This window comes from Dasypus novemcinctus, chromosome 26, assembly GCF_030445035.2.
Source record: "Dasypus novemcinctus isolate mDasNov1 chromosome 26, mDasNov1.1.hap2, whole genome shotgun sequence".
Classification (NCBI taxonomy): Eukaryota; Metazoa; Chordata; class Mammalia; order Cingulata; family Dasypodidae; genus Dasypus; species Dasypus novemcinctus.
Window position 1 is genome coordinate 24,598,063 of NC_080698.1, and position 16,476 is coordinate 24,614,538.

The following is a 16,476-nucleotide window of genomic DNA, read 5'->3' on the forward strand; positions in this document are numbered from 1 at the left end:
TAAAATATCAATATTTAAAATATACCAAAATTACATTCTTTGCAGCTGTTTAAACTTTAAATAAAAATATTTAAATGTCAACTTTAAAATATACAAATAGGAACACAGTTTTTCAAAATAATTGTAGGGAGTATGTAAACAAATTTAATCTTACAGCCCTCTATTATAATTTATGTATTTGCAGAGACCTGTACCTTAAATATATTTTGAAGGGTACCTAGGAGAAATCCTTATTTGTAGAACTCAGTGTTTGAGTTTGAAGGGCAGAAAGAAATTCAGATTTGCAGCACTTTATTATATTAACTTTGAAAAAGAAGATTAATGCAGCAGAACCTGAACCACTGAGCAGGTGCTACCTGCCTCCCAACCCCCAAATTGAGGCTGATGGTCTTTAAGGTATAAAATACCTTTAAGAGTCACCTATCCTGAGCTCATGTCTCTCATTATGTCCATAAGGGTACCCAAAAGAGATTGCCATGCACTATGAAACTAACACCCATACATCCATACCTCCACTCCTGAATACAAAAGATACATCCATACATAGACACTCTCATAGAATTCGAAAGTCCAAAGAAATATCAAAATATCCTGACTTCCAGGCAGAAGTTGATACAGCTAGTTTGCCCATAAATCAGGAAAGATCAATTTTGTTATATAAAGCACCTTCTACTCATATGACACAATCTTATGAAGACATGCCATTTCATCTCTGTGTAAATAGTCTCTCCCATCAAGCAGGGTGTAATGAAATCCTGAATTGTGTGATACACTGGGAGGGTCTGTTTATTACATTGTGGAGATGGTGGGGCATGAGGTAGAATGTGATAATTCTAGTAATAAAAAAGGATAGGCCTTAGATGAAACTTCTGTGATATTAAAAAACTGATGTGCTCATTACTTAGCAGATAAAAGTTAATTTGAAAATGAGACTGAGTCGTAAGAGTCTGGGAGGCAGATAAATGTAGATGACTTTCTGCTAACGAAAGGCCTTTATCAATTCAAACCCCACCATGATAAGGCAAATAAGGGTGGGCTATTAAACCAATTGTGAAGAGTGGGTTTAAGCAAATTCACAGTGTGAACAAGATCTCCAGAGGGTGGCTTATCCTTAAGAAAACATGTCATTTGTTCATATGTTAACAAAAATTGTATGAGTTGTACATTAATCCTGTTTATTCAGAAGGATGACTACTGAACCTACTTGGTTCATTTTGTTCTTGTTACCATCTAGTTTTCTGGGTGAAGGTGGTTGTAACCATGCTTTATTGTAACTAGATAGTGGACACTGAGATTTATAAAGTAAATAGACTTGTGAAAAAAAGCATCCCCAACAGTTAATTTCAGAGTCAGACTGTACAACTAGGCAATCTTCAGGAAAGGGGATTCCCTATGGAATCATGTGCCCTTCCCATGTAGTTATCTATAGAAGGAATTCAGGGTAGAGGACCCCACAGATTCAGATCCCCCTGAATGACCAACCCAATGCCATGAGCAAATGCTACTTCCATCCAGGTATCCCAACAATCAAGTTCTATTTAAATCATACTCCCATGTCTTCTCTCCAAGTAGTCAGGATGAAATAATGGTAATATTGTGAGGAACTGAGGAGACTGGTATTCCCTGTGGAGAGGCTAGCCATATGTGGATAGATGATTCCTTCTGGAGGTGCTGTGTTCCTGCACAGTCTTCAATATCAATCAATGTAGTTCTTCAGCTGCATGTAGATCCATAGGTCCTACACTGAGGACCCCAGGACACCAGGCCAGCTACATAAAATTTGGGCTTGTCTTCACTCAGGTCCAGTAGAGGAAGGCCCCCCCCCCACTGTCCCCACTATAGCTATCAACCCCTGTTTCTCCCTCAGCACAGATTATGTTCTTGTTGAAAACACAGCTATGTGCATCCACTTTGGAATTCTTCGGTTTCACCTCCCTGTACTTTACAAAGGAGGTTATGGGTAACCTCCACCCCTCTGAGTTTGAAAACATTATCTTTTCTCTAGCCTGAGATCATTCCCAGATCTCCGTTTGAGGGGTTATATGCTGGGATGGTGCCTGGAAGGCAAATGGGAGAGAAATTGGGCCCCATTTTCACTGGGTTTGTAAGTTGCACCAGTACAATGTCATTGTCAAAATTCCTTTGTGTGTCTGGGACATCCAGGATTTCCCAACCTGGATGAATAATCACATGCTCAGCTATGAGCATCTGGGCCTTGTTCAGAACTGAGGTGCACACTAAGGTGGACCCAACATACATTGTGGGGTTAAGGTTTCCCTCCATGACATCTACAGCTATCAGCATCCAACACTCACCAGTGAGTGCCCCACCATCTCTTGGGTGTGAAAAGAAGGTTTGCCAGGGGAAATATTGAGTATCACCTTAATTCCTCCAAATATCCTCTGTTTCTCAGGAAAGGGCTCACTGGGGACTCCACAGACTAGAACATAGTTCGGGAGCTCTGCACCCAGCTCCTCATTCACCCATCTCCCATTGCCACACAGTGATACTCCCCTGGAACAGCACAAGGGACACCGGACACAATCACCACCGTGTCTTCTCTCTTCCATTCCCTTCTTCATTCAAAGTCTGTTGTCACGTCATTTTGCACTTAGTAATATGGCTCCTCATAAGTGTAGTGAGTGACAGAACCAAATAAAGGGTTTCTGCTTAACATTCAGAATGTGATCAGGAGAGCCACCGTCCACAGGTTGACATTTTAGTTTGGAATTACTCCATTTTTTGGTGTTATCACATGTAAGGTAGAAAGATTTTGAGCCAACACTTCCTTCCGCAACTTCAAATCCATCAGACAGATTATTTCACCACATCTGTAGACACATATTTTGCCTTCTTAGGCTCACAAACAGGACAGGGAATTGGATCTCCATAGCAATGAAGTTTCCGGCCTTTTTTGTTTTTTGGTCCTGTTTGGTCAGTTTGGAAGCTGATATCAAGAGCATACTCTTGGTTTCATTGTTTAGCAGCCCAGGGAATCCATTACCACAGTAAAGACCAAATTGCCCGGCACAAGCTAAACTTCCAGGGCCATTCCCCATAGAACCAACTGGTTCCACATCACAATCTTCTTTCCACATAGTCACCACCACTTGGAAACCCTCCTCTAACAAGATCTGGTATTCACACCTTAAGTTCTCTGGGTTATGGACTGGGATAATCGAGATTTGTGGTCTCCCCAGTCAGTGTGACTACCTCTCCACTGCAGTTGACTCTGCAATTCCTCATAGTGCCATGAAGGCAGTATTCTCGGTAGGCAGGAGTGGAAATAGCCATTGATAAAGTTGTTGCAGAAGTGGCTGCAAGGGGCGTCTTCAAACTCCATGCAGCTGTTTACATCTACAGCAACCATAGTATGCTGCAAAGCCAGTGAAATGCTCTTCCTTGGAGAAGGCCACTTGATTGTCATCTGGAGTTCATTGTATGGAACTTGGAACTTTTCCACAATTGGGAGTCAGGATTTTTTCTGGATTCTTGCTCTCCAGAGTATCCCTTCTTCAAGGCCCCCTGGTATTATCTGCACTTAGTCATACATGCAGTTCTCTGACAGCTCTATATTCAGATGGGTGAAGTAGAGGGGAATCCTGTACCCTTCAGGAACTTCTGTGTCCCAAGATCAATCTATGTCATTGGGGTATGCCTGGAGATATTTGGGGGCAGAATCTCCCCACTCATGGTAGGCTCAGCATAACCCATTCCAAGAGGGAAAACAGGACAATACACCACATCTCTAGCAATGTGTCCATCCCTGGTGAGCAGCATGATTCTTGGTCCTCACTCTCTGCATCTCCAGACTTTGGAGCTAAAGTCATAGCAGCCCTCATTGGATTTGTATGACAAATGCAGGCACCTGCTTTGGGGGTAAGGAGTCACCTGGAATCAGAAGGCAGGTTCAAGTCCTAGCTCTGCCACTTACCAGTGCTGAGACTTTAGGCATCTTCTTTCATAGATTCTTCAAGTATTAAATAGAGGTAATATCAGTTCTTCCTACCCTACAAGGCTATCAGGAGGAGTTAGTACAACAATGAGAGTGAAAGAGATTTGCAAACTATGCTGCCAAATAAATGTGCATATTAGGGAGTGAATTATGAGCCTCTAACAGTCCCTGAAGTCAGGTTCTGGGTCTGATTCATCTTTACACTCTCCACCATGCCTAGCAATGTCATACATATGGTACATGTATGTAGGATCATTTGTCATTCTTTTTGGCTGCCCAGCATTTGAACCCCTTTACTACATTTGGTAAGTGCCTCACTGTATCAATCTTGGGAACAGATCCCACCTCACAGGAGAGAAGGTGCAAGTGCAGGAAGCTTGTCCCCACCTCTCTAACAGCTCTGGAACAGACACTTGGGTACCCGTATTCCATTCATCAGAGGCTCTAAATCCACAGGTAGTATCATCAGAAGCCAGGATCACAGATGCCCTGGGAGCAGTAATGGTTTCAGCAAGTTGGAGGAGGGTGTGGAGCTTGCAGCAGCACCCAGGTCCATCCCCAGTGACTGAAAGTATGGCAAGCTGAAGCGTCTAGAGCAGGCAAAGGCCATGGCAGTGGCAGAGGCAGCAGCAATGTTCTGAACGGTGGTTCTTGCTATGAATCTTCTACACTTGGCCTTCCAGCTATCCTGGCATTCCTGAGTGATCCATGGTCCCTTTAAGAGCCTCCTTTTCTGCTCAAGTTAACCAGAGGTGGTTTCTGTTGCTTGCAACTAAGAACAAGGGCTGAAAATGCTTGGTGAATACCATATGGGGATCCTCCTATGCAGAACTTTTTAATTCCCACCCCATCCCCCTTGAGCCCCAAGTTCCTGGCACTCCAGTGCTGCCCTGGAGAGTGAGCTCTACCTCTTTATACAGCCTTCACAATGTAATATGAATTTAATCATGTGCTTCAGTGGCTTCTGCCACTACTTTGTTGATGGAATCACTCAGACCTAGAAGCCATCTATTCTTTTGTTTTCTTTTGTTTTTAACAATGCACATTTTAAAAAATTCTATAATTTAAGATTCTCTGAGTCAAATGAACTTTTAGTCTGAAACAGCAAAGCTATCATATTTTGCTGACACAAACTAATTCAAACAGTTCAAAACAGTCTTCTAAACTTCCTTCTAAGCTTGTTCACATCCCCAAGATTAACAAATTTCATCTTGCTTTATAGTCCTCTAGGGTATGATGTTATACATCAGGCACAAATAAGATCAACCTGTAGCAAAGTGGTGGTGATGATGATGATGATGATATTGACTGATATTGATTGTGCTTTTACTGTGTGTTGGGCTGATGTAATACAACAACCCTAGCTTATATTATTATTCACATTTATGGATGAGGATAGGGAGGCTTGGAGAGATTATTCAGCTCTCCCAGGTCATACACATAACAAGGGAAAGTCCAAACTTTGAACCCAGTTCTCTCCAAATCCAGGATTCAATTTCATAACCACAATGCAAGGAGGTTCAAGTTCCTTATAGGCAACATGCTACAAAGTTAGAGGGGTGACATGGGTAAGACAAATTGGTTTATACACTTGGGAAGCTGCTATATTGTCTTGCTCTGTAAATGGAGAAACCATCCCTCAAAACCCCTGGGCTACTTTGCCTATATGATATTGTACAGGGTTTTTTATTTGCCTTCAAAATCCATTCAGAGATATGAAACAACTGCCATAAATCTATAGAGAGCTCTACTTATGCTGCCCTTTATCTCTATTGCACATAGAAGATGCCAACAATACAAAACAAGCTTTAAAAGTGTCCAGGCTCCGGTATTTCTGCCAATATGTATGGTCCTTTAGGGGCTCTTAAAATACTTTGTTTCTGAAGTTAGGTAGATTTTGTTTTACTGTATCAAGGTCCTACCTGGTATATCCCATAGGCATATTTAAAATTTGCTAGCTATTCTGAGAAGACGTCAAAGCACAAATTCATTGTCAAAGGTTCTTCCATTTTGTAATCAAAGGAAGCAGCTTGCAGGGAAGAACAAGAATTAGTCATGCCCCCTCCACCAACCCTCCACCCCGGGAAAATCAACAGCCAGCTCTTGTGCTGGAAACCTAAACCCCAAGTGTGTAGATCTATTATAATTTCTCTACTTTGATGAGTAAGGGCATCTCTTCTACTTGAGCAAATTCATGGTGTCTGGGCCAATATCCTTTCCCTGTGTTTCACTGTCTTCTGTGATTGTGATTTTCCTTTGGCTCATTTCTGGTCTGTCAGAGTAACCAGCAGTGCAGAGTATAAAACAAATGCTTTATTTTATAGAGAAATCTGGGAAGCTGTGGACCTCTGAGTAATGCTGTTTGCTTTTCTCACAGTTTCCTTTTGCTTCTCTAAATGCTATAGAAAATAAGGGTGCCTGCAAAGAAACTATTGCTTTAATACTGCTGCAGAAGACCTCTGCTTTATAAGAATAAAACATTATAGCTAGGGGAAGATAATGTTCTTTATGTAAAGATTTAAAAATAGACTCAGTTTATAGAGTTACATAACATGTGATCTCTCTTCATTTCAAACAAGTTGTGAAGCTACCAAAATAAAAGTTAATATATAATTTAAAAAAAATTTTCAATGTCCAGGATCAAAGTAGATTGTAAAACAGAAACTACCAGGGCTGATTCCTGTACTTTGGCAAGTTGTTGTGAGTACCTTCCAGCAGACTGGGACTAAGCTCATCAATGGTCATTTTTAAAATATCTTTTTCTACTGAGTATGCTTGACAAATTTACCCTCCTTTAAGTAAAATGAGAATCTGAAAGGCTTTAGAAATAATGTAATTGTTAATGAGGCTGAAAAACACAGTGAGGAGAAAATCTGGCCAAAGGAATCAGCCAGCTACTGTACCTCATTATAGTAAGTACCTTTTTAAAATAGATGAATAAATATCAGTTCTTGGAAGCAGAAATGGCCACCTGAATGGTGTGTGATTGTGGAATTGAAATGTCTCATCTGGTTATATCATTTTGACATGTTTCTTAGAGTACATCTTTAAAGTCAATCTCGTGCCTAGGTTTCTGTGACGGAATGTTCTGAGCCATTTTCAGACCTCGCGTCAAATAGTCACATTGTAAGGCTTTAGTGGTTTTTTTTCCATCTTAATGTAAAGTAGGTTTAAAAAATAACTTTTCTTACAAGGCTTAAAGAGTGCATTGGAAATGAGCATATAAAGAAACACCATCCTATGTTTTGGTGAAACCTTTCTGCAAGCACTTTAAAGTAATTACTTTAGGAGTTAAGGAGAATCTGAATATCCATGTTTTTTTAGAAAAGGAAGGGGCTACATTACTCAAACTCTCCTTTTCCCCTAAGGGAGATCAAGTTGACCAAAAGCTGTTTATGAGACTAGAAGTGGTTCTGCATTGCAGGCAGGTAGTATTAATCATAGCTCACATTTGTTCCATGCCCAGTGCATTCCAAAGTATTTTCATATTTTCACACCCATGTGGCCTCAAAACAATCCTGAGAAAGAAGTAGAGCAATTAAAATTAGCCCCATATTACAGAGTCAATTGAATTCCTATTTACCGACCATGTCCTATGCACCAAACATTGGAAAATGAATCCCTGGGAGATTAGAAACCTCTCTCTCATCTCTCTCTCTCTCTCATACACACACACACATCACGTTAGATCTGCTTCATGTCTAGGTTTACCTAATTTTAATAGATACTATGTATTTTTCAGTGGGCCATGTGTATATATGAATTAATTAAAAGCATCCTTTAAAAAATAATAATTGGGAAACGGACTTAGTCCAATGAATAGGGCATCTGCCTACCACATGGGGAGTCCCCAGTTCAAACCCGGGGCCTCCTTGACCTGTGTGGAGCTTGCCCATGAGCAGTGCTGATGCGCGCAAGGAGTGCCATGCCATGCAGGGGTGTCCCCCCCCGTGTAGGGGAGTCCCACGCACAAGGAGGGCGCCTCATAAAGAGAGCCACCCAGCGCGAAAGAGAGTGCAACCTGCCCGGGAATGGTGCCACACGCATGGAGAGCTGACACAACAAGATGATGCAACAAAAAGAAACACAGATTTCCCGTGCCGCTGATAAGGATAGAAGTGGCCATAGAAGAACACATGGCGAATGGACACTGAGAGCAGACAACTGGGGGGGAAGGGAAAGAAAGAAATAAAAAATAAATCTTTTAAAAAAATAATAATTAAAAGTATCCAGTCTGGTGAAGAAAGTAACTTAATAATTTAATAAAAGTAATGATTCAATAATAGTAACTCATATAAATGATCTGTTGGAGCTATGTAAAGAGGCTTTGATAACTAAAGAGGAAACGTAATTCTGCCTAGGAGTGAGGTGGACTAATTTTAACGTCAACTCTAGAGCATCTGGAGGCTGGTGAGTAGGCTAAATGGAGTAGATTGTTTTTGAAGCTCTGTCCCAGATACAATGCATTTGATACCAAAAATAATAACATCATTTGATGCCCCAAAGTTGGTATCTTATTATCATAGTTTAATCTGATGCTGTTAATCAGAGTGTCAGGAACTGAGACTCTGGTTTATGGTGTGTGTGTATGTGTGTTTTCTACCACCCTCTCTCTTTGAAACAAGAAGTGTTGACAATACAAAAGACTATGGACCTAGCCTTCAACAAAATCAATCTAAACTACTGTAAATTTTGCATCAGCAAATACGTTTTTCCAAAATTGGCATTTAACATTTTCCCAGCACACCATTTACATATTTTATCAGATTTTACTTCACAGCTCTTTTCCAGCTTCCTTGTGATTAGTGAATTCTTAATTACAATTTAAATGAGGGTTAATTCCCACTCTGTTTGGTACCATGTTTCTTCATTTAACTAAACAGAGAGATGAACTGTCGTCAGTCACCTTAATAAAGGCAGTGAACTGCATAGTGAATTAGTGTGAGTCTTCAGAGACTACAGCTCCTCTATTCCTGTGTTGTGCCTTCAGAGCGTAGAGGAAAATCTTTGTCCATACTCAATCCATTTTTGTCACACTTTGTCTTATCCCAGGGAACTCCTAATTCAATTAGAAAATCAGGACCTAGCAGAAATTTGACTGTCCTGTGTTTTTCCTGTGTTTTTCTTCTTTCTTTTTTTTTCATTTAATACAAAATGAAATATGAAATGTGTCTACTCCATAGCCCTGAAGAACTGACACCCCCAGAGGAAGCCATGTTTCCTTTCTTAAACAGACCAGTGGTTCTCAATTGGTGGAGATGGGGGGGAGGTTACACCTCCCACTCCTCCTCCCAGGGACTTTTGGCAATGTCTGGAAACATTTTTGATTGTGATACCTGGGGGGCTATTACTGGCATCTAGTGGGTAGAAGCCAGGAAAGCTGCTAAACAGCTACAGTGCACAGGAGAGCACCCACAACTAAGAATTCTCCAGCCCAAAATGGCAATGGTGTTGAAGTTGAAAATCCCTGATTACAGCAGCTGTTGAGCACCTACTATGTACAAGACACTTTCCACATGTCTTCTCCTTAAAGCTAACTTTTTTTCTTTTTTTGTATTTTTTTTAATTACAGAAGTTGTGAGTTTACAAAACAATCATGTGCACAATACAGGACTACCATGTATTATCCCACCAATAATACCTTGCATTGGTATGGAACACTTGTTACAATTAATGACAATACCTTTTTATAATTGAACTGTTAATTAAAGTCCATGGTTTAACTTAGGCTTCATTGTTTATGTAGTATAGTTCCATGGATTTTTTAAAAATTGTATTGTTAATGTATTAGCCAAAGGGGTGCTGATACAAAATACCAGAAATTGGTTGGTTTTCTAAAAGGGTATTTATTTGGAGTAGGATCTTACAGATACCAGGCCATAAAGCATAAGTTATTTCCCTCACTAAAGTCTATTTGGAGCAAGATGGCTGCCGACATCTGTGAGGATTCAGGCTTCCTGGTTCTTATGTTCCTGGGGCTTGCTTTTCTCTGGGTTCAAGGTTCCTTTCTTCCTGGGGCTGGATTCTCTTTCCTCTGCATGCTGACTTCCTGGAGTTCTAGCTTAAGTCTTCAGCATCCAAATCCAACATCAGAAAACCCTCAACTCTGTTCTTTGCCATGACTTTTATCTGTGAGTCCCTACCCACCAAGGGGTGGAGACTCAACTCCCTAATCATAACTCAGTCATGCCCAGGTACAGATCAGATTACAAATTTAATCCAATATTTCCTTTTGGAATTCATCAATTATATCAAACTGCTACAGTTACCATCTATACAATCTAACATTTCCCCCTATTCATCACATTCAGATATATATTCTAGTCCTGTTAATTGCATTCACAATGTTGTGCTACCATCTCCACCATCCACTACAAAATATTTGCATCATTCCAAATAGGACACTGTACATTTTAAGCCTTAATTACCCATTCCCTATCTCCACCCCATCCCCTGGTAACCTATACTCTGGATTTTGACTCTGAGTTTGCTTATTCCAGTTGTTTCAAATCATGAGATCATACAATATTTGTCTTTTTTGTCTGGTTTATTTCACACAACAAGATGTCTTCACGTTTCATCCATGTTGTCATGCGTATCAAGACTTCATTCCTAAAAGAGCTGAATAATATTCTATTGTATATATATATATCACATTTTATATATCCATTAATCAATGGTCGATGGACACTTAGGTTGCTTCCATCTTTTGGTAATTGTGAATAATGCCACTATGAACATTGGTGTGCAAATATCTGTTCAAGTCCCTGCTTTCCATTCTGCATAGCTTTCTGAGGAACTACCAAATAGTCTTCCACAGTAGCTGCACCATTTTACATTGCCACCAGCAATAAATGAACATTCATATTTCCCCATGTCCTCTCCAATACTTTCTATTTTCTTTTAATAGCAGCCATTCTAATGGGTATGAAATGGTATCTAACTGTGGTTTTGATTTGCATTTCCCTGTAGCTAATGATGTGAAGCATCTTTTAAGGTGTTTTCTGTATATCTTTTTTGGAGAAAAGACTATTCAAGTCTTTTGCCCATTTTTAATTGTGTTGTCTTTTTGTTGTTAATTTGAAGGATTTCCTTATGTACACTAGATATTAATCCTTTGTCAGATATGTGCTTTTCAAATATTTTCTCCCACGTAGGGTGCTATTTTACTTTCATGATAAAGTCTTTTGAAAAATAAAAATTTGCATTTGTTTTTGTTTTTTAAATTTTTAATGAGGTCCTATTTATCTATTTTTTACTTTGTTGCTTGTGCTTTGGGTATAAAGTTTAAGAGACCATTGTTTAACATAAGGTCTTGTAGCTGCTTTCCTATGCTTTTTTCTAGGAGTTTGATAATTCTGTGTTGTATATGGTGAGGTAGGGGATCTCCTCCTTTTTCTGCAAATGAAGATCCAATTTTCCCAGTACCATTTGCTGAGAAGACTATTCTTTCCCAATTGAGTGATCTTTGCCACCTTGTCAAAAACCATTTGACTATAAATGTGAGGGTTGATTTCTGAGCTTTCAATTTTATTCCATTGATCTATATGTCTGTCCTTGTGCCAGTTCAATGCTGTTTTGATTACTGTGACTTTGTAATAACTTTTAAAAACAGGAAATGTGAGTACTCCAAATTCATTCTTTTTAAAGGTGGCTTTACCCTTCCATACAAATTCAATGATTGACTTTTCCATTTCTGCACAAGAAGGTTATTGGAATTTTGATTGGGACGGTATTGAATCTATAAATTACTTTGGGTAATATTGACATCTTAATGATATTTAGTCTTCCAATCAATGAAAATGGAATAGCCTTCCATTTATTTAGGTCTTCTTCAACTTCTTTTAGAAATTTTTGTAGCTTTCTGTGAAGAAATCCTTTACATCCTTGGTTAGATTTATTCCTAGATATTTCATTCTTTTAGTTGCTAATGTGAATGGGACTTTTTTTCTTGATTTTTTCTTCCAATATTTCATTGCTTGTACATAGAAATACTATTAATTTGGGGATGTTGATCTTGTACCTTGCTACTTTGCTGAATTCATTTATTAACTCTAGGATCTTTGTTGTGGATTTTTCAGAATTTTCTGTATATAGGTTCATATTATCTACAAATAAGGAATGTTTTACTTTTTCCTTTCTCATTTAGATGCCTTCTATTTCTTTTTCTTGCTTAGTTGCTCTGGCAGGAACTTCCACTGCAATGTTGAATAATAGTGGTGACAGTGGGCATCCTTGTCTTGTTTCTGATCTTAGAGGGACCACTTTCAGTCTTTCACCATAAGTGGGATGTTAGCTGTGGACTTTTCATATATGCCCTTTATCATAGTGAGGAAGTTTCCTTCTCTTCCTAAGTGTTCTAAGTGTTTTTATCAAGAAAGAGTACTGTATTTTGTTAAATGCCTTTTCTGTATCGATTGAGATCATCATGTGTTTTTTTCCTTCTTTCTGTTAATGTGGCATAGTACATTAATTGATTTTTTTATGTTGAACCAACTTTGCATAGCAGGGATAAATCTCACTTGATCATGGTGTATAATTCTCTTAATATGCTGTTGGATTCAGTTTGCTAGTATTTTATTGAGGATTTTTGCATCTATACTCATCAGATATATCAGTCTGTAGTTTCTTGTGATACCTTTATCTGACTTTGGTATAAGAAGGGTGTTGGCCTTGTAGAATGAGTTAGGTAGTATTCCCTCATCTTCAATTTTTTTTGGAAGAGTTTGAGCAGAAACGGAGTTAAGTCTTCTTGGAATGTTTGGTAGAATTCCCCTCTGAAGCCATCTGATCCTGGGCTTTCCTTGTTTTGGAGGTGTTTGATTACTGATTCAATCTCTTTACTAGTAATTGGTTTGTTGAGCTCTTCTATTTATTGTTTGGTCATTGTAGGTACTTTGCGTGTTTCTAAGAATTTCTCCATTTCATCCATGTTATTTTGTTTATTGGCATAGATTTGTTAATAGCATCCATTTATAGTACTTTTTGTTTCAGCGGGGTCAGTATTAATGTTCCCCTGTTCATTTCTGATTTTCGTTATTTGTGTCCTCTTTTTTCTTTGTCAGTCAACCTAAAGGCTTGTCAATTTTGTTTGTCTTTTCTAAGAACCAATTTTGACTATATTGATTTTATTGTTTTGTTTTATTTTGTTAATTTCTGTTTCTTTTATCCCCACTCTAATGTTTGTTATTTCCTTCCTTCTACTTGCCTTTTGTTCAGTTTGCTCTTCTTTTTCTAGTTCTTCCATTTTGAGTTTTGGTCTCTGATTTGAAGTATTTCTTCTTTTTTAAAGTAAGCATTAGAGCTAAAAATTTCTCTCTCAGCACTGCCTTCACCATAGCCCATAAATTTTGGTATGTTTTATTTTCATTTCCATTTACCTCAAGTTATTTCCTAATTTTACTACTGATTTCCTCTTTAATTCATTGGTTGTTTAAGAGTTTGTTGTTAATTTCCACATGTGAATTTTCCCTTTCTCTCTCTGTTATTGATTTCTAGCTTCATTCTTTTGTGGTCAGAGAATATACATTTTATGGTTTCATTATTTTTTTAAATTTACTGAGACTTATTATGGTCTATCCTGGCAGAGATCCGTGTGCATTTGAGAAGAATGTTTTTGTTGGGTGCAGTGTTCTATATATGTCTGTTTGGTCCGGTTGGTTTAGTGTATCATTCAAGTCCTGTACTTCCTTATAGATATTCTGACTTCATGTTCTATCCATTGATAGTGGTGTGTTAAAGTCTCCCACTCTTAATACAGAACCATCAATTTCTCCCTTCAAATCTGTCAGTATTTGCTTCATATATTTATAGTTATATTTTGTAAAATTTATTACATTATATAAAATTCTTGGCTGGCAGTTGTTTTGGGTTTTTTTTTTTTTCAGCACTTTAAGTATTTCAACCCATTGCCTTCTTGCCTCCATGGTTTCTGATGAGAAATAGGGACTCAGTCCTATTGGACCTCCCTTGTATGTAACACATTGCTTTTCTTTAACAGCTTTCAGAATTCTTTCCTTGTCCTTTGCATTTACTAGAGTAATCAATATATGATGGGGTATATTTTTCTGCAGGTTTATCCTAGTAGGTGTTCTCTGAGCTTCTTGGATGTGCATATTCTCATCTTTGTCACATTTGAGAAGTTCTCTGTCATTTTTTCTTTTTTCTTTGTTATTCCTTCTGCCTCTTCCTCTCTCTCTTCTCCTTCTGGGACTCCCATAAGGCATGTATAGGTGCATTTGATGGTGTCCCAGAGGTTTGTCAGGGTATTTTAGCTTTTAATATTTCTTTTTTCTTTCTGTTCCTCAGCCTGACTGAGTCAAGTATCTTATCTTCAGATTCATTGATTGTTTCTTCTGCCAGCTCCAATCTGCTCTTAAAACCCCATGGACATTTTTTTTCATTCCAGTTATTGTGCTCTTCAACTCCAGTAGTCCTGTTTGCTTCCTTTTTAAATTTTACATCTCTTTACTTTGATTCTCATATTGTTCATTCATTGTTTTCCTATATCCTATAGTTCTTTCACAGTACTTTCCTTCATCTGCTTGAGTTTTTTTAAAGACTTTCTTCAATATGTCCACATTCTTGTCTTCTTCACTTGTTTTAAATGCTAACTTTGGGATTAATTCCCTGGGGTATCTGTTTTATGGTTTTGTAACCAGTCAGTGATAAGACTGAGATTTTCTTAAGCTTAAGTCCTTTTAACAGGCAGGTCTGCCCAAGGTGAATATAATGTGCAGGATTTCCCATGTCTTACTGAACCTCTGTGTTGTTCTGGGTTTTTTCTTATTAGTTGTTTTGGAATTCCTCTTTTTACAGGAGTTTGGTTGTTCCCTCTGTCTCCCAGGGACAGACCTCCCTCTCCCAGGTAAATGAAGCCAGCAGGCCTTTGTCCCAGACTTTTAGCCTATATAGGTTTTTATATTCCTTTTGTTGTCTCATGCCTCTTTTGCCTAAAGGGCAAATTCTGGGAGGAGGGTCACCCAGGGGAGAACTTTCCCAATTTGGTCTTTTCCCCCAAAACAAGTCCAGAGATCCATGAAGAGAGCACAAACCTGCTCCAAAGTCCCCTCTGGAGGGGATCATGAAGGGCGTCAAAAACTTTTCCAATGGCTCACCAAAGCTTAGCTTTCTTAGCCTTCCCAGCAAATGCAGCCCTTCAACTACATTTCCCCCATAGCCCTGAGGAAGCACTGTGTCTTTAAATCTCCATTGCCACCATCCCTGTCCAAGGAGGGTTGAAACAATGTCTGTCACTGCCTTTGCAATGGTGGGGTTGAAACAATAGCTGCCACCACCTTTGTCCAGGGTAAGTTGAAATAATAGCTGCCTCAGAGCTGTGACCCAGCAATTCAAATTCACTAATCAAAAGCTGTGATTAGTGAGAGGCCATACACACCCCTGTTTTTGTGGAAGAGGATGTTTATGTCCTTTTCTGTCAGCAGCAGCTACCCAGTGAAAGTGGGAGATGGGTGCTGGTAGCTGCTACGCAGAGAGAGCATTTACAGTTCTTTACAATAATTTATCAGCATCTTCCTCCTACCCTTCCCTGGATGCTATATAGTGTTCTTCTGGCCTCTGGAGTTTCAAAATAGTTGTTTCAGAAAGTTCCTGCCTGTTTAATAGTTGTTTTGGTAGAAGTACTGAATCCTGGAGCTTCCTACTCCACCATCTTCCCCAGATGTTCTCTCTTTTCTCTAAGATAATCTTTTGAGTTTAGTAGTATAATTCCCATTATTGAGATGCAGAAACTGAGACTTAGAAAGTATAAGGGACTTGCTCCAGGCCTCTTGTCACGGTGCAATTTTGGTCCATCCTTCCTCACCTCAGAAGTTGCTTCATTTTTCTTTGAACACATCCATTTATGGAGAACTCTCTCTTCCTCACTGTGTCCATTTCTCTTGGTCCATGAACCTCACTACATACTACACGCACTATCTTTTTGTGTTTTTCTCCAAACTTCTGCCTTCTTATCTACTTGGCACCCTAGAAAGGAAGTGGTACCAACCACATTTCCATGCCCAATTTTGGTTGTTACCCCTGAAAGGACTCTTGTATCTTCCCAGAAGTCAATAGGAAGTCCTGCTCCTGACTGCATCCCTAAATCTGGAATTGGAACCAGTTCAATACTTCTAAGCAACTTGTGGTGCTAGTTTAACCTCATGAGGACTACTAGTAGTTTTGATGAGACTCCCAATATAGTATAGAGTTGGGAACAAAAAGGGGAAAAATATTTCCCTATTCAATTGATATTCAATTCCCTATTCATGTTTTTAATAATTTGCTTTTCATTTGTTTGTCCTTATAGTATACTCAGACACTTCTCTTTAATCAAACAAAAATGCATTTACTGGTTTGTGGATTTCTCGTTGTTTGTTTTGTTTTTTTTTAGAAAATGAACCCAGGACTTGTACATGGGAAGGAGGCACTCAGCCACTGAGCTATATCCGCTCCCCTGTACCCTTGTTTTTGATAACAAGACAAAGCTCTTTCTTAGACTCAAGAGTAATGGCCATGGTTAT

At 38.9% G+C, this 16,476-nt stretch overlaps 1 protein-coding gene and 1 pseudogene across 2 annotated transcripts in view; one reads left to right on the forward strand and one right to left on the reverse strand.

Annotated features, from left to right (window-relative positions):
- Window positions 1–16,476, forward strand: part of SYNPR (synaptoporin) — a 347,409-nt gene that overhangs the window by 283,933 nt on the left and 47,000 nt on the right. The window lies entirely within an intron of this gene.
- On the reverse strand, window positions 1,697–3,746 carry LOC139437649 (complement C1s subcomponent-like; annotated as a pseudogene).